We start from the raw sequence: 18,632 nt of genomic DNA on the forward strand, positions 1-18,632 counted from the left end.
TCTTTTTATCCTTAATAGAAATGGTACAATAGGTGTCATGTCTCTTTCTGTCACTAGGATTGAGTGCCGCAGGATCGAATCCATTACAAAGCACCTCTCCCATTGAAAGAAATATCAATCTAGTTGGTCAAAGCAAATCAATAGATCAGAGAGAAATACGAAGCTATAGTAATCATGCATAAAAGAGTTCGGAGAAAACTCAAATAATATTCATGGATAGAGCTGATCATAAACTCACAATTCATTGGATCCCAACAAACACACCGAAAAAGTCATTACATTGAGTAGAACTCCAAGAACATCAAGGAGAACATTGTATGAAGATCAAATTAATAGAGAGAAGAAGCCATCTAGCTACTAACTATGGACCCATAGATCTGTGGTAAACTACTCATGCATCATCGGAAGGACAACAAGGATGATGTAGAGCCCTCCGTGATCGTTTCCCCCTCCGATAGAGTACCGGAAATGGCCTCCAGATGGAATCTCTTGGTTCCGGAACTTGCGGTGGCGGAAAAAAGTATTTCGTGGACTCTCTGATGTCAAGGGAATATTTGAAAATTTATAGAGGTGGCATTAGGTTGGAGGTGCCACGAAGGGCACACAAGCCTGGGGGGCGCCCCCCTTGGGGGGGCGCCCCCCTAGGGCTTGTCGCTCCCTCGTGGCTCTTCTGGCCTTCTTCCGAACCTTCTAGGGTCTCTTTTGGTCTGGAAAAAATTAATCAAAAGTCTTTTCTCCTTTTGGACTCTTTTTGATATTGATTTCATGAAAAGCCAAAAACATGCAAAAAAATAGCAGCTAGCACTAGGCACTATTGGATGTGGGGTTCCGGCAAACCCTTGAGGTTCGAACACTGGGGTGCGCGCGAAGTCTTTCCCTCCTATCGATCTACGCCCTAGCTTGCTAAGATCTCGCGGACGAACTCGACGAACTCGCAACATAGAAAGACACGGGATTTATACTGGTTCGGGCCACCGTTGTGGTGTAATACCCTACTCTAGTGTGGTATTGGTGGATTGCCTCTAGGGCTGATGATGAACAGTACAAGGGAAGAACAACCTCTTGAGGTTGAGGTGTTCTTGTGCTTGTGTGGTTGAGCGTGTCTCCGGATTCGATCCGTCCAAGCTCAGATCCCCCTACTACTGTGGTGGCTAGACCTATTTATAGAGGCCCTGATCCTCTTCCCAAATAATGACCGGGAAGGGAGCCAACAACGGCGGGAAAATTTGAAGGGGAACAACTAGTACAAGCTATCCTGACAAAAGCGGTCTTCGCCTGCGAAAAGCTCTGGTGGTGACACCGTCTTGGGCTCCACGATGACCTCCGTCTTGCCGTCCTTCTGTTCTTGGTCTCGTTGCACCAATATAGCAACCTTTGCCTGATGCCTCGATACTCCTCGCCTGCGCTGGCCTCCTTAGCACCAAAGAGGAAACAAGGACGTTGCGCGCGCTGGCGCCCGCCTGGCGCCCGCCTCGTGTCGTGCGTCATGGCTCACGTCACGAGGGCCTCATGAGGTTTTGCCCCGCCTTGATATCTCCGCTCCTCATGAGCCTGCCTGGCTAGGCTACTCCAGAGGAGGTCTTGCATCGTCCACCTCGCGAGGCTTGGACCCTCGCGGGGGTCTTGGATGCCTTGTTGATGAAGATGGGCCGTATGGCCTGCTGGCTCAGCCACGCCGTGGGCCGCAGGCAGGCAAGTCTGGGGACCCCCGTTCCCAGAACGCCGATAGTAGCCCCCGGGCCCAAGGTGCGCTCGGGCTTGGCTTCGTGGCGAAGCCAATGGTCAAGTTCGGAGCACCGCGGGCCCCAAAAGCCTGCGGCCTCGGTCGACGCGTGGCGGTTGATTGGACGTGGGCGTCTCGCTTCCCCACGATGCCTCAGCAACTGCATGACTTGACAAGTCCCTGCGACATGCAAGGAAAACCATCATTACCTGCGATCGTGGGAGACGTCGGTTGGCCTTATCTTGCTATAAATGGGGAGGGGGGCGGAGCCCCCATTGCCCATCTCTTCCTTGCTTGCTTGCTCCTTCCTCCTTGCTCCATCGCTTGCAGCGACACCCATGGCACCACGAAGGAAGTTCTCCGCCGCCGAGAAGGGGACGGCCCCTCGCGAGGGACCCGGCTTCCCGGCGCCCAAGCGCGGGCGTGGCCGCCCGCGCAAGCATGCCGCGACCCCCGCCGTGACCCATCGTCGAGACGGCGCCACGGCACGCGGAGTGGGTCATCCCAGCCATGGCGGTCCAGTTGATGAGAGGAGGCATGCTATGGTGGCGCGGCCTCCTCGTCCGCGCTTCCACACGGCGGAGGTGTCGCCAGAGTTTGTCGTCTGGTCGGAGAACCCGGCCGGCAACTGGCTTCAACTTCCGCGCTTCTCTGCCGGCGAACTGCCGGCCTCCGGTCCGGGCGGACTCTGGCTGCAGGCGGATGGCTGTTGCAGCAAGGCCTCTTGGGTTGCGGTCGAGACCTCCGCCACGGGCAACATGGCCCTGGCTCGCGGCTGGCAGACGTTCGCCCGCGCGCGCGGCCTGGGCAGGCGGTGCACCCTCCACTTCAGGTACGATGGTGGATCATCCCTCTATGTGAGGGTGTTTGGGGAAGATGGTCGCCACGCCGGGTGCTGCCCCGAGGCGAACGACAGCGAGGAGGTGCTCGGCCTTGGGGACGGTCGTGACGAGGACGAGGGCGAGCCCGCCCTCGGCGACGACCGTGTCTCGTCCAGCTACGGTGGCTCTTCCTCCGGCTCCAGCTCCAGCAGTGGTGGCTACGACCAGCCGCCGTGCCGCCGCGCCCGTTTTGAAGGCGGGGGTGGGTCGTCCCGTCGCCGCACTTCCGTGAAGCGTGAGGAAGGATCCGGCTAGGCTCGGGGTAGCGCTAGGGGCCTGTCTTCGCGGATCGCTGCGACGTTGCTTTTGCTTTACTATTTTCCTGCATCAAGAATTAAACCAGTATTGGCCCAGGGGGGCGTGTATCGAACTATGGTTCCTCGGTTATAATAGTATGCGTGTTACTCTCGTGCTGTGTCCTTATTTTGCGCAAAGATAACTTAACCTGGTATACTCAGGACGCCCTCTTCCTCGCGAGGCGTTTATTTCCTTGCATCCATTTTGCCTTGGTCGCCTGCATCCGCTAAGGAACTGCGAAAAACTCGTTAGGAAGTGCGTTAGAAGATTTGCCGTTCATCTTGGCCCTGAAATTTTAGTGAGAGATCATCTTATAATGCTACCGTCAATCAAAGCAAGATAAGATGCACAAAGGATTAACATCACATGCAATCAATATAAGTGATATGATATGGCCATCATCATCTTGTGCTTGTGATCTCCATCTCCGAAGCACCGTGTTCCTGATCTCCATCTCCAAAGCACCGTCATGATCACCATCGTCACTGGCGTGACACCTTGATCTCCATCGTAGCATCGTTGTCGTCTCGTCAATCTTATGCTTCTACGACTATCGCTACCGCTTAGTGATAAAGTAAAGCATTACATGGCGATTGCATTGCATACAATAAAACGACAACCATATGGCTCCTGCCAGTTGCCGATAACTCGGTTACAAAACATGATCATCTCATACAACAAATAATATCACATCATGTCTTGACCATATCACATCACAACATGTCCTGCAAAAACAAGTTAGACGTCCTCTACTTTGTTGTTGCAAGTTTTACGTGGCTGCTACGGGCTTAGCAAGAACCGTTTTTACCTACGCATCAAAACCACAACGATAGTTTGTCAAGTTGGTGCTGTTTTAACCTTCGCAAGGACCGGGCGTAGCCACACTCGGTTCAACTAAAGTGAGAGAGACAGACACCCGCCAGTCACCTTTAAGCAACGAGTGCTCGCAACGGTGAAACCAGTCTCGCGTAAGCATACGCGTATTGTCGGTCCGGGCCGCTTCATCTCACAATACCGCTGAACCAAAGTATGACATGCTCGTAAGCAGTATGACTTATATCGCCCACAACTCACTTGTGTTCTACTCGTGCATAGCATCAACGCATAAAACCAGGCTCGGATGCCACTGTTGGGGAACGTAGTAATTTCAAAAAATTTCCTACACACGCGCAAGATCATGGTGATGCATAGCAACGAGAGGGGAGAGTGTTGTCCACGTACCCTCGTAGACCGATAGCGGAAGCATTATCACAACGCGGTTGATGTACTCGTACGTCTTCACGATCCGACCGATCAAGTACCGAACGTACGGCACCTCCGAGTTCTACACACGTTCAGCTCGATGACGTCCCTCGAACTCCGATCCAGCCGAGTGTTGAGGGAGAGTTTCGTCAGCACGACGGCGTGGTGACGATGATGATGTTCCACCGACGCAGGGCTTCGCCTAAGCTCCGCAACGGTATTAGGTGTAATATGGTGGAGGGGGGCACCGCACACGGCTAAGAGATCTCAAGGATCAATTGTTGTGTCTCTGGGGTGCCCCTGCCCCCGTATATAAAGGAGCAAGGGAGGAGGAGGCCGGCCCTAGGAGGGGGCGCACCAAGTGTGGAGTCCTACTAGGACTCCCTAGTCCTATTAGGATTCCACCTCCCATATGGAATAGGAAAAGAGGAAGGGAAAAAGAGAAGGAAGGAAGGGGGCGCCCCCCTTCCCTAGTCCAATTCGGACCAGACCAAGGGGAGGGGTGCGGCCACCCTTGAGGCCCTTTTTCTTCTTTCCCGTATGGCCTAATAAGGCCCAATACGTATTCCCGTAACTCTCTGGTACTCCGAAAAATACCCGAATCACTCGGAACCTTTCCGAAGTCCGAATATAGTCGTCCAATATATCGATCTTTACGTCTCGGCCATTTCGAGACTCCTCGTCATGTCCCCGATCTCATCTGGGAGTCCGAACTCCTGCGGTACATCAAAACTCAATAAAACTGTCATCGTAACGTTAAGCGTGCGGACCTACGGGTTCGAGAACTATGTAGACATGACCGAGACACGTCTCCGGTCAATAACCAATAGCGGGACCTGGATGCCCATATTGGCTCCCACATATTCTACGAAGATCTTTATCGGTCAGACGGCATAACAACATACGTTGTTCCCTTTGTCACCGGTATGTTACTTGCCCGAGATTTGATCGTCGGTATCTCGATACCTAGTTCAATCTCGTTACCGGCAAGTCTCTTTACTCGTTCCGTAACACATCATCCCGCAACTAACTCATTAGTCACAATGCTTGCAAGGCTTATAGTGATGTGCATTACCGAGTGGGCCCAGAGATACCTCTCCGACAATTGGAGTGACAAATCCTAATCTCGAAATACGCCAACCCAATAAGTACCTTTGGAGACACATGTAGAGCACCTTTATAATCACCCATTTACGTTGTGACGTTTGGTAGCACACAAAGTGTTCCTCCGGTAAATGGGAGTTGCATAATCTCATAGTCATAGGAACATGTATAAGTCATGAAGAAAGCAATAGCAACATACTAAACGATCGAGTGCTAAGCTAACGGAATGGGTCAAGTCAATCACGTCATTCTCCTAATGAGGTGATCTCGTTAATCAAATGACAACTTATGTCTATGGCTAGGAAACATAACCATCTTTGATTAACGAGCTAGTCAAGTAGAGGCATACTAGTGACACTCTGTTTGTCTATGTATTCACACATGTATTATGTTTCCGGTTAATACAATTCTAGCATGAATAATAAACATTTATCATGATATAAGGAAATAAATAATAACTTTATTATTGCCTCTAGGGCATATTTCCTTCAGTTACTTGCCATACTTTTCCGTGAAGCCGTAAGCCGCCGTAATAGCCACCCAGTTACAGATGACGTTTAACAAACCCCAAAGTTCACGAAGCAAGTACGAAGGAACTCGATACTCTCTTGGTCTAAGGAATTATGCAAACATTAACTATCTCTGTGTTATTAACCATAAACTTGTGACGAAAAGAATCTCATAGCATAACATCAATTTGGGTCGATTCAAGACAAGTGTTCTACCAACATCGCGCCCTCAAAATTGCCAGCATAGACATGCCCATGATCAGGAAAGCAGGATCATCATGCAATACATGAGCCAGTCTTAGAGGCAAGACTAGGAATACATTTTACCGTTTAGTATACCACACGTGCACATGAGTTTCCCTCCGAGCCTCGTGGATATTGCAGACTCGAGAATCATTGCAGTTATAGCATGGAAGCTAAACATTCATTACAAACTTTGGAGATACAAAATAACTGTTATTACTGCCTCTAGGGCATATCTCCTACAGACTCCCACTTGCACTAGAGTCATAATCCAGTTACATGGCTTCCCTAACACCAATGGCTATCCGGTGCTGCTCATGCTTTGCTCGTGGTAGAGGCTTTGTCATCGGGTCTGACACGTTCAGATCCGTGTGAACTTTGCGTACTTTCACTAAACCCTCTTCGACATGATGTCGAATGAGTTTATATTTGCGTTGAATATGTCTTGTCTTATGGTGCGAACTTGGCTCCCTTGCCTGAGCCACGACGCCACTATTATCACAATAGATCTCCACCGGGTCCTGGGCACTAGGAACCACACCAAGGTCTTCAAGAAATTGCTTGATCCATACCGCCTCCTTGGAGGCTTCTGAAGCAGCAACATATTCCGCCTCCATCGTAGAATCCGCCACAGTCTTTTGTTTGGAACTTTTCCAATCAACTGCGCCGCCGTTCAATATGAAAACATAGCCTGATTGAGATTTGAAGTCATCTGGGTCAGTCATGAAGCCTGCATCAGTGTAACCACTTACAATGAGCTCTTCATCACCTCCGTACACAAGGAGTAAATCCTTGGTCCTTCTGAGGTACTTAAGAATACCCTTGACTGTGGCCCAGTGTTCCAACCCTGGATCACTTTGGTACCGGCTGCTAACACTTAGCGCGTAGGAAACGTCCAGTCTTGTACATAGCATGGCATACATAATAGAACCAACTGCCGAGGCATATGGAACATCATTCATTTGCACTCGCTCATCGAGAGTCCGAGGACTCTGATTCTTGCAAAGCACTGTGCCAGGTGACATGGGGAGTAGGCCTTTCTTGGAGTTCTCCATGTTGAACCTTTTCAACACCTTGTCAATGTACGTGCTTTGGCTAAGCGCTATCAGGCGTTTTGATCTATCTCTATAGATTCTAATGCCTAATACATATGCCGCTTTGCCTAAGTCTTTCATTGAAAAACTTTTCTTCAATGAGTCTTTTATTTTGCTAAGAAAATTTACGTCATTTCCAATTAATAATATGTCATCCACATACAAGATTAGAAATGCTTTTGCGCTCCCACTAAACTTCTTGTAAACACAAGATTCTTCGTCATTCCTGATGAAGCCAAATTCTTTGACCACTTCATCAAAACGAATGTTCCAGCTCCTTGACGCTTGCTTCAGACCATAAATGGCTTTCTGAAGTTTGCATACCTTTCCAGCATCCTTATGAACGACAAAACCTTCTGGCTGTATCATGTATACATCCTCTTTGAGGTTTCCATTTAGGAAAGCCGTTTTGACATTCATCTGCCATATTTCGTAATCGAAATAAGCAGCAATTGCTAGTAATATCCGAACAGACCTAAGCATAGCTACGGGCGAGAAAGTCTCATCGTAGTCCACTCCTGGAACTTGTGTGAACCCTTTCGTGACAAGTCTAGCTTTGTGGATAGTAATGTTACCATCCGCGTCTTTCTTCCTTTTGAAAATCCATTTACAACCAATCGGCTTTACGCCTTCAGGAAGTTCTTCCAAGTTCCAAACTTGGTTTTCGTACATGGATTCCATTTCGGATTTCATGGCCTTGTGCCATTCCTTTGAGCTAGGCCCCGCCATCGCTTCCTTGTAGTGCGCAGGTTCATCGTCTTCAAGAATGAAGATTTCATTATGAAACCACTCAAGTGGCTGGATAGCCCTACCTGATCTGCGCGGTTCAGTTACAACATTGTCTGAAGTCTCCGCATCATATGCGACAACTTCAGGCTCAGTTGCAGGGATAATTAGCGGAATTTCTTCCGGTTCCTTAGCCATATCAACTGTTGCCGAAGATTCACTAATCTCATCAAGTTGTACTGTCCTCCCACTTAATTCTTTGGCGAGAAACTCTTTCTCAAGAAATTGTCCATTTCTAGCAACAAACACTTTGTTATCGGACGGGTGGTAGAAGGAATACCCAATTGTTTCCTTGGGATAACCTACAAAGTAACATTTGTCTGATCTGGGATCCAGTTTGGTAGGTTGTAAACGTTTTACGTATACCTCACAACCCCAAATCCTGAGATGCGACAAACCGGGTTTCTTCCCGTTCCATAACTCGTATGGTGTCGTCTCAACTGATTTAGACGGTGCTCTGTTAAGTGTGTGAGCAGCAGTTTCCAGTGCATGACCCCAAAAAGATATCGGAAGATTTGTAAGAGACACCATCGACCTTACCATGTCCAACAAGGTTCGGTTACGTCATTCCGATACTCCATTTCTTTGTGGAGTTCCGGGAGGCGTAAGCTGTGAAACGATTCCACGGTCACTCAGATGTTGGCCAAACTCATGACTAAGATACTCGCCTCCGCGATCAGACCGCAGAAACTTAATCTTTTTGTTACGATGATTTTCTAATTCATTCTGAAATTCTTTGAACTTTTCAAAGGTTTCTGACTTATGCTTCATTAAGTAGATATAGCCATACCTAGTCAAATCATCAGTAAAAGTTACGAAGTAGAAATACCCACCCCGTGCGCCTGAGTTCATTGGACCACATACAACACTATGTATTATTTACAATAATTCACCCGCCCGTTCAGGATGACCCGTGAATGGCGTCTTGGTCATTTTCCCCATCAGGCAAGCTTCACATGTGTCAAATGACTCAAAATCAAAAGACGGTAAAACTCCATCTTTATGGAGTTTTTGCATGCGTTTCTTTCCGATGTGGCCAAGCCGACAGTGCCACATGAAAGTGGTGGTGGTATCAGCCTTCTTAAGGCGTTTAGCATTCACGTTAAAGACATCATTTCCACATTCAAGATTTAGTTTGAAAAGGCCCCCAACAATGGGTGCAAATCCATAAAACATATCCTTACAATAAAGTGAACAACCATTGTTCTCAGACTTGTACGAATACCCATCGTGTACCAAACATGATCCGGAGATAATGTTTCTACACAACAGTGGAACAAAATAACAGTTACTTAGTTCTAAGATAAATCCTGAAGGGAGACGTAGAGGCATAATGCCGACGGCTTGAGCGGCGATCCCAGCGCCATTCCCGACGCGCATCACGACTTCATTCTTTGCCAGCTTGCGCACCTTCTGAAGCCCCTGTATCGAATTGCAAATGTGAGCAACCGATCCGGTATCAAATACCCAAGACTTAGAATTTTCGCTAGCAAGCAAAACGTCAATGACATTAACTTGTATAACAATTATACCTTTTCCGGTTTTCCCGGTCTTCTTATCTTCCAGATACTTCTTGCAGTTTCGCTTCCAGTGTCCTGTGCCCTTGTAGTAGAAGCACTCAGTTTCATTCTTGGCTCCGCCTTTAGAGTTGCTTTGGGAGCCGGTCTTACCGGTGCCCTTGCCCTTCTTTGGCTTGCCTTTCTTCTTTTTGAAACTGGCGGTTTTATTCACAAGCAACACTTGCTTGCGATTTTTCCGCAGTCCTCCTTCTGTAGTTTTCAGCATGGCGAGCACCTCTTCCGGTGTCTTCTCCATCCCTGTCATGTTGTAGTTCATGACAAAACCGTCGTAAGATGAGGGGAGTGAAGAAAGCAACATGTCCATCATATGGCCAGGTGGAAGTGGAAATTCTAGGGCTTTAAGCCTTTCAGAATAGCCAATCATTTTGACCACGTGTTCATCAACTGAACTACCCTCAGCCATCTTGCATTCCATCAAAGCCTTCATGATATCAAATCGTTCAGACTTTGCGGTTTCCTTGTACAGAGCATCCAATTCCCGGATCATATCACGGGCTTTATGGAATTCAAAACGTTTTTGAAGCCCTGGACTCATGCAAGCTAGCATGAGGCACTGCACTAAGTTGTGATCATCATCCTTAGTGGCCCAGACATTTTGTTCATCTTCCGGTGCATCTTCTGCCGGTTTAGCTGGAAGAGCAGTTTCAAGCACGTACAATTTCTTAGCGCTCCTTAGGACAATCCTCAGGTTACGGACCCAGTCCGCATAGTTGTTTCCAGTCGTAGCTAACTTCTCTTTCTCTAACATCGGGCCTAAGTTGAACGCGGTGTTGCGAGCCATTTGATCTACAACGGAAAACACAAGTTTCACTTAGACTTTTGTTTATAATGAAATTTGCACTAGTGAATAAACATTTTATTCTAAAGTGCGCTCCCACTCAAATCAATATCTCTCATAATTGATTTAGGGTGATTCAAGATCCATATTTCTATTCGATGCCATTGACGGGTTCATCACTGATGACACGAATTTCAATCGGTAGGCCAACTTGCCGATCACATCTCTATGTGATTCTTGTTCATCTTTCGATGGGCGTGTTCCGAGCTCAGGACTCTCCTGCCTGAACGTCAAAGACAACCAATGGTCTGACCTCACCCGCCTCATTCCTCTCGATTCGTTCGTGCTCATGTGTACATGGCGCACCCCAAAAAGATACGAATTTCAGACGGTGCTACACTTGGGTGAACACTAACTACTTTGATATTTTAAGTTTGTGAGATCACCCTAATAAAAGCGACTACCGCGCAATCAAGAAGGGTGTATCAAGAGGATAAACATCTCAGGCAATTCATAATAGCATGATATGGTATAGCCTCTTCTGACGAAGAAGTTAAGTATTTCTTCGTCTTCGGCATTCGCGTCGGTGTTCATCTTCGCGAAGATTGCCACCACCTTGTCGATGCACCAGATAATATCACTATCTCCATAGCAGATAAAATAAATGCATTACTTAAGGTTGACACGCAGGTCATTAAAGTGCAATCATATGGCTCTAGCCATCATGCCGAATCATGACACGCAGGTCATGTTAATTACATCATATATTCATCTCATACACAATCAAATTGAATATGAGCATTGCTATACCACATCACATGCACATCCTGCAAAACCAAGTTAGACGCCTCTAATCGGTTTATGCAAAATTTTATTTTACGTGGCTTCTAAGGTTTTGACTTAAACCGCAGCTACCAACGTTTTATCATCAAGTATGATTATTCAAGTTGCTAGATTAACATATCGGGGTGTATGAAACACGAGATAATTAAATCTCGAGCCCCATACTAAACTTCGTCATACGCATGACCCCCGTGCAGATCATATCTGCAATGCCCTTTCATCTGCGAATTTCATCTTTCTTTTGACTATGGCAGAACCCAAAGAACTGATAGCACTTCCATGATCAATCAGGATCACGGATTGCCAGAACTTTGTCAAATTACACCATGTTGTCTCGAGATTGAGCAAACGCAAATTCTAGGGAAGCAACAAGAACGTTGGGTAACAGATTTCATCTGTCACTCGCATAAATAATGTCAGCAATAGATCTCATCTACTACCTAATTATTTTATGCAATACCCATACATCTCCATGTATTCTAGATCAAAACCTGCATCTACGCATAGCACGGCTCTTGATGCCACTGTAGGGAACGCAACAGAAAACGAAAATTTCCGGTATGGCGAGCACGCCCAGGACCACTATGGAGACTGCATACAAGGTTTGATCTGATCCGTACCGACTCGAAGCGCAGCGGAAGAAGAGTCGGTGTAGATCGTCGGTGCAGATCCCCGTAGCTAGGATTTACAACCTCCCAACCGCGAGGATGTACTCCCTCTCCGGACAGCTCTTCGGGAGGCGGTCGGACAGTCCCCCGGACGATGTCGCGGACAGCCCTTCGGGAGGACCCTCGAAACTCGGACGGAGACTCGGACAGCCCTTCGGGAGGACACTCGAACAGCCCCTCGGGCAAAAGATCGAAACTACAATCTCTCTACGGGGTTGCACACATACGGTGTCAGCTATCCGGCAGGGCTTCGCCGTCCAGAACTAGTTCCTGCCGGAACCCAGACAGCCTTACGGCTCTACGAAACTCTTTTCGTGGGAGGGAGAGAAGAAGCCAGATAATGCATGGCATGTGTATGAGAGCAAGGGATGAAGAGATGGCAGCCCTCACCTCCTCTATTTATAGGAAAACCAAGGGGTAGTGTGCCTCCACAAATTACCAAAAAACCCCATGCATTAGGTCACACATGAGGGTGTTAAGGACAAAATGGGATGCCATGTGGAGCTCCAAGGAGCTCCACCACCCATGGCCGGCCACCCCTAGGAGGCCCCCCAAATGGGGTTCCTTCCCTTGTAAGCCACTTCCTTCTAGAACTTTGACCAAGTCAAAAAGGTGGCTCTCCAAAATTATCCCAAAAAGCACTTTCACTATTCACGACGACATTTTTCAGCGTCCGTTCGAACTGAAAATATTTATGTGGGCTTAGAACATTTCGAGTACCCACTAAAATAATTTTCAACGCGTTCCGAAACAATTCCGGTTTTAGTGATTTTCATCCGCGAAACGCATCTGAAGTGGCTCCGGCAGCTCCGGAACATTTCCGGTTTTTATCTCAGAAAATTCCAAAAAGCTTCCAGAATGATTCTGTCACCCTCCAAGAATTATCAGGCATTTGCCGAAACCAATCTGACTTAATGGTATATCCCGAAACAACTTTTCGGTACCATCGAAACTTATCCAATGACCTCTCTCTGCGGTACGATTCCGCTGTCCGAAACCTTTCCGGTGTCCGAAACTTTTTCGGTGATTTTCTCTCATACTCCCTGTCTAGTATTTAGCAGATAGATGACCCTTAAGCGTGTGATCCTATAGGTTCGGTGAAGTATAGACATGACCCGGAACCCCTTCCGATCAATGATCAACATCGGAGCCGTGGACACCCATATTGACCCCTATACCCACACGAATGAATATTCGAGTGAACCTCCAGTTGTAGTGAGCTATTCCTATTGCTTCACGATATGTCACAAACACCCGAGGTGAGATTTATTGCATCCCCGTGGACGAACAATTTGTCCACCATGCAAGTTACCTCATTACCAGTTCTGTTCTCTTTTCTCGTTTCCGTGTTCCGGCATCCCAGTGATCAAATCACAAGGTGTCTGGCCAGACGATTATGGATACCGTAACACCGAGAGGGCCCGAGAATATCTCTCCATCGTCGGAGGAGCAAATCCCAATCTTGAGCTATCTCGTTACTTGCCATACTTTTCCGTGAACCCGTAAGCCGCCGTAATAGCCACCCAGTTACGGATGACGTTTAACAAACCCCAAAGTTCACAAAGCAAGTACGAAGGAACTCGATACTCTCATGGTCTAAGGAATTATGCAAACATTAACTATCTCTGTGTTATTAACCATAAACTTGTGACGAAAAGAATCTCATAGCATAACATCAATTTGGGTCGATTCAACACAAGTGTTCTACCAACATCGCGCCCTCAGAATTGCCAGCATAGACATGCCCATGATCAGGAAAACAGGATCATCATGCAATACGTGAGCCAGTCTTAGAGGCAAGACTAGGAATACATTTTACCGTTTAGTATACCACACGTGCACATGAGTTTCCCTCCGAGCCTCGTGGATATTGCATTCTCGAGAATCATTGCAGTTATAGCATGGAAGCTAAACATTCATTACAAACTTTGGAGATACAAAATAACTGTTATTATTGCCTCTAGGGCATATCTCCTACACTGGGCCCTGCTTCTCAGGCTCTGGGCCTTGCTTCATGGATAGAACTTCCGGAGGTGCTGGATGTTCCAGGCGTTCTGGATGGGTATTCCGTCATGCGTCTCCAGGCGCGCTGCACCCGGCCTGGAGACATGGACGACCCTGAATGGGCCCTCCCACATGGGCGAAAGATTGTGCAGCCCTTCTCTGGAGAGGACCCGCCTCAGGACAAGGTCGCCCACCTCGAGCGTCCTGGAGCGGATGTTGTGGCAGTGGTATCGCCGCAGCGCTTGTTGGTACCTTGCCGCCCTCAATGCAGCTTCGCGATGGTGTTCCTCCCCTAGCACGAGGTCCATCCCCCGCATGGCGTCCTGCCGCGTTTCATCGAACGCCAGGACCCGCACGGAGCGATGCTTGACCTCGTGAGGGAGGACTGCTTCAGCCCCGTAGGCGAGGAAGAATGTAGTCTCGCCCGTTGGCTTGGTGGCAGTGGTTCGGATGGACCACAACACGGTCTGGAGCTCGTCGTGCCAGCCCCTGCCGCAGGCCTCCATCTTCTTCTTGAAGGTCCTAGTCTTGAGGCACCTCAGGACCTCCGCATTAGCGCGTTCGGCGTGACCGTTACTCCTGGGGTGGGCCACCGAAGCGTAGCAGATCTGCGTTCCAAGGTTAGCACAGTAGGTTTTGAAGAGGTTGCTAGAAAACTGCGAACCGTTATCTGTGATGATGCGGTTGGGGACCCCGAAGCGGCTCACGAGGCCCTTGATGAACTTGACAGCAGAGCCGGCTGGAATGGTACGGACGACTTCCACTTCCGCCCTCTTGGTGAACTTGTCGATGGCTACGTAAAGATAGCGGTAGCCCCCTGGCGCTCGAGGGAACGGGCCTAAGATGTCCAGCCCGCAGACCGCAAACGGCCACGTGAGCGGGATGGTTTGGAGGCCCTGAGCAGGCTGATGGATCTGCTTGGCGTGGAATTGGCAAGCTTCACAGGACTTCACCAGCTCGGCCGCGTCGTTGAGTGCTGTAGGCCAATAAAACCCACTGCGGAACACCTTGCCGACGAGGGTCCGTGACGATGAGTGGTGTCCGCAGTCACCGCCATGTATGTCAATCAGCAACTCCCTTCCTTGATCGCTGGAGATGCAGCGCAGCGTGACATCGTTCGGTCGTTTCCTGTATATCTCGCCGTCTTGGACACAGTATGCTGTGGCTTGCCGGGCCACGCGCTCTGCGTCCTCTTCCTTCTCCGGCAGCGTCCCGTGCATCAGGTACTCTTTGAATTCCTTGGTCCAGCACTCCCCCTGGGGCTCGAGCGCCAAGAGCTGCCGAGCTCCTGAGGTCGGGCCACAGGCTGGGGCTCCCGTAGCCGCGGGCTGTGGGAGCTCCTCCCGAGGCTGAGTCGTGCTTGAAAGAGGTGGTGTAGCTGATGGCTTGAAGAGTCGTTCCTCAAAGACTTCGGGCTCTTGCGGTTGCCGCTTGGATGCTCTCCTGGCAATGTCGTCGGCTTCCTTGTTGGTGCCCCGGGGCACGTGCTGCAGCTCTAGGCCTGAGAACTGCTTCTCCATCTTCCGCACCTCCGCGAGGTAGGCCTCCATATGCTCGTCCTTCGGCTCGTACACCTTGTTGGAGAAGTTGACGAGAAGCTGCGAGTCGCCTTTGACGGTGAGGCGCTTCACCCCTAGAGCCGCCGCAGCCTTCAGGCCAGCTATGAGGCCTTCGTATTCTGCGATGTTATTGGAGACCTTCTCACCGTGCTGAAAACAGAGTTGCACGGCCTAGTAGAGCTTGTCCTAGGTGGGCAAGATGAGCACTGCTCCAGCCCCCGCGCCCTGGTGCGCGAAGGCGCCATCAAAATACATGACCTAGCCATCTGGCGCCTCGCTTCCTGGGGAGGTGGACCGGTCTTCTCCTTCCTCAAGAGCCGGGGCATCTGTCCATTCTGCCACAAAATCGGCGAGCGCGGCCCCCTTGATGACCCTGGTGGTGCTGAACTCCAACTAGAATGCTTGCAACTCAATGTTCCACTCAGCGACCCTTTCGGCTGAGTTAGGGCTCCTGAGTACCCTCTCCAATGGGTAGGCTGAGACGACTTTGATGGGGTGGCCCTGGAAGTAGTGCCGCAGCTTGTGCGAGGCCACCAAGAGTGCTAGCAGGAGCTTTTGCGGCATGGGGTAGCGCGCCCTCGCGTCCCGCAGTACGGTGCTGACGAAGTACACCGGGTGCTCGACGAGGGCTGGCACACTGTCGAGGCTTGGGTCCTGCGGAGATTGTAGCATATCCTGAGATGGTGGGTTTCCTGAGACCTGACCGTCCTCAGGAGCTTCTGCGATGTTGCCCTGCTGAGCTTGGTCTTCCGCCGCTGATGGCTTTGCTGCGCCTTCCTGACCCTGCGCTGCATCAGCTCTGGCTTGGCGCGACACACCCTTGGCTTTGTGCACCTCCCGCACCGCCACCAGCGATGCGCTAGCGGAGTATGGGGTTGCGGCAAGGTAGAGCACCAAGGGCTCAAGGGGTCGAGGCGCCACCAGCACCGGAGGGCTGGTGAGGTATCTCTTGAGATCTTGAAAGGCCCGGTCGGCCTCCGGGGTCCACTCAAACGGGCCCTTCTTCATCATTAGCTTGAAGAAGGGCAGGGCACACTCCCCTAGCTTTGAGATGAAGTGCTCCAGCGCAGTCACTCGACCGGCCAGTTTCTGCATTTCCTTGAGGGTCTGCAGCGGGCTCATATCCTCAATGGCCTTGATCTTTTCTGGGTTCGCCTCGATCCCTCTGTGGGATACGAGAAAGACAAGCAACTTGTCGGAAGGGACGCAAAACACACACTTCTCTGGGTTAAGCCACAAGTTCACTTGGCGCAGGCTCGCGAAGGTCTCCTCTAGGTCTTGGATCAAGGTTCTTGCTTCCCGAGATTTCACCACAATGTCATCAACGTAGGCCTCTGCGTTCCTCCTGAGTTGCTGCCCCAGGGCGATGTGCATCAGTCGCTGAAAGGTTGCGCCTGCGTTGCGCAGCCCAAAGGGCATGCAGGTGTATCAGTACACCCCACACGGGGTCAAGAAGGCCGTCTTCTTGACATCTTCTACCGCCATCTTGATCTGGTGATATTCTGAGAACGCATCCAGGAAACACAGCAGGTCGCACTCGACAGTGGAGTCGACAATCTAATCGATGCGCGGGAGCGGGAACGGGTCTTGAGGACAAGCTTTGTTGAGGTTGGTGAAGTCAACGCACATTCGCTCCTTCCCGCCTTTCTTTGGCACTACAACTGGGTTTGCCAGCCACTCTGGGTACCGAACCTCGCGTATGGCGCCTGCTGCCTCCAACTTGCAGGTTTCTTGGACGATGAAGGCCTGCTTCTCCATGGACTGCCGCCTCGCCCGCTGCTTCACAGGGTGCACGTTCGGGCACACCCTCAGGTGATGCTGGATCACTCCCCTCGGGACTCCCACCAGCTGACTGGGGTCATACGCGAATATTTCCTTGTTTGCGCGTAAGAACTTTACCAATGCTTCTTCTTGGCCTGGGTCAAGGCCGGTTCCTATGGTGAAGGTGGCTCCTGAGGTTCCGTCCTCATCCACTGGCACTTGCTTGGTTTCTGCCTTGTCTTGGGTGAACAGCTGCTTCTTCTTGGCCAGCACGGGACCCTTGGCCTTGGGGGCACCCTTATCGGTAGGCTGTGCTGCCACGACAGCTTTGTGGGCGAGCTTTAGCGATGCCAGGGCCTCCTTGACGTCCCCCTTGATGGTGAGGACGCCCCTGCTCCCGGGCATCTTCATGAGGTTGTAGGCCGGATGGGTTGCCGCCATGAACTGGGCCAGAGCCGGGTAGGCGAGGATGGCGTTGTACGGGAGGCCGATGCGGGCGATGTCGAAATCGACCAGCTCGGTGCGGTAGTTGTCGCGCGTGCCGAAGGTGACGGGGAGACGGATCTGCCCCAGGGAACGGGCGGCGCCACCGCCAACTCCCGAGAAAGGCTTGCTGAAGCTGAGCCGTTCGGGCGGCACGTGGAGGAGGCCGAAGGCCTCTACGGAGAGCATGTTGAGGCCGGCGCCGCCGTTGATGAGGGCCTTGGTGACGGCCACGTTGCAGACTGTGGGCGTGCAGAGCATCGGGAGCATGCCCGAGCCGGCAGTGGTGTCGGGGTGATCTTCTGTGGTAAAGACGAGGTCGGCCTCCAGCGCAGCCCAGCCCGGGGGAGCCCCCGGGCGCTTGGAGGCGGCGCCAATCTGGCGAAGAAATGGCTTGACATGGCGATCTGATGGCGGCCCCTGAGATCCGCCCAGGATGGCCGCGACGATGGCCGGCGCCGGGCCGCCAAAACACGCAAGGAAAAGGCTGCGTAGCCCCTCCCACGATGTTATGGAAGCCGTCGGGAGGCTGAGCAACCAGGCGCGGGGGGCGCCCACGAGGGCCATGGGGAACCAGCTCGCCATGACCCTGTCGCCGCCCCCGGCCTCCAAGACGGCCTCTTCGTAGGCCAGCAAGAAGGGTGCTGGGTCGGCCGCGCCGTCGTAGCGCGGCGGCATATCCGGCTTGAACTTGGGTGGCCACTGCACCTGCCGCATGGTGGGGGCAAGGATCCTGAAGCCCGTTGAGCCACCGTCGGTGGCCAGCGGTCCGGCCGGGGGAGCGGCATCGACCATGGGCGCCGGCGGAGTGGCGGAGCACGGACCGACGGAGAGGAAGCTTCGGCGCACCCCTACCTGGCGCGCCAAATGTCGGATGTGGGGTTCCGGCAAACCCTTGAGGTTCGAACACTGGGGTGCGCGCGAAGTCTTTCCCTCCTATAGCTCTACGCCCTAGCTCGCTAAGATCTCGTGGATGAACTCGACGAACCCGCAACACAGAAAGACACGGGATTTATACTGGTTCGGGCCACCGTTGTGGTGTAATACCCTACTCCAGTGTGGTGGTGGTGGATTGCC

The 18,632-nt window shown here is 51.1% G+C and overlaps 1 pseudogene; it reads right to left on the reverse strand.

Annotated features, from left to right (window-relative positions):
• Positions 1–3,127: 3,127 nt before the first annotated feature.
• On the reverse strand, positions 3,128–18,233 carry LOC141022555 (uncharacterized; annotated as a pseudogene).
• Positions 18,234–18,632: the final 399 nt, after the last annotated feature.

This window comes from Aegilops tauschii, chromosome 5, assembly GCF_002575655.3.
Source record: "Aegilops tauschii subsp. strangulata cultivar AL8/78 chromosome 5, Aet v6.0, whole genome shotgun sequence".
In the NCBI taxonomy this organism is placed as follows: domain Eukaryota; kingdom Viridiplantae; phylum Streptophyta; class Magnoliopsida; order Poales; family Poaceae; genus Aegilops; species Aegilops tauschii.